This window comes from Seriola lalandi, unplaced genomic scaffold (assembly GCF_002814215.2).
Source record: "Seriola lalandi dorsalis isolate HSWRI2012SDOR001 ecotype SW California unplaced genomic scaffold, Sedor1 jcf7180002054966, whole genome shotgun sequence".
Lineage (NCBI taxonomy): Eukaryota > Metazoa > Chordata > Actinopteri > Carangiformes > Carangidae > Seriola > Seriola lalandi.
The window spans coordinates 2252572-2253148 of record NW_019525517.1 but is presented as its reverse complement, the minus strand read 5'-3'; positions in this window follow the sequence as shown (position 1 = coordinate 2253148).

Sequence of the window (577 nt, the reverse complement as noted above, 5' to 3'; positions counted from 1 at the left end):
TCTTTGTTCAAAGTCTAGAGACGTCAGATCAGAAAACTCTCATTTGTGTCATGTTGGAGGGTCCTGACAAACAACCTGTGTCAGTTATGTAGCAGCACTTGTTGGCAGTGTCAACTGTAAAGTGACCTCTGGTTGCTAAAAGTCCAAATCCCCATCAAAGCATGTGACACATGAGACCTCCAGGCAGGTGGTCTCTGTGGGTCTCTGGGCTCAGTTGAACTCTGTGTGGGTGGAGGGCTCAGTGGAAAAAAGTGTCACTAAGAGACAAACTACAGAGGGAGGGGGGTTCCTGAGTGTGCACAGCAGCAGATGTGAATCTGCTCTCAGTGGTTGTTAGGACTCATAAAAAACTGTTGACAGCGAATCAACACTTCCTCTCCTGCAGCAGACGGGCTGTGTGGGTTTCTGCTCTGCAGCCTCCACACCGTTAGCTGTGGCTTTTCACTTTAATAACACAATGACAGCTACAACCATCCGCTCTGCTAACGAGTCATTGCAGGAAGCATCTGTGTAATGTTACACAAACTTTCAGTAGCTTGGAAATAATGTCATATATGTACATTTGTATTTATTTAAA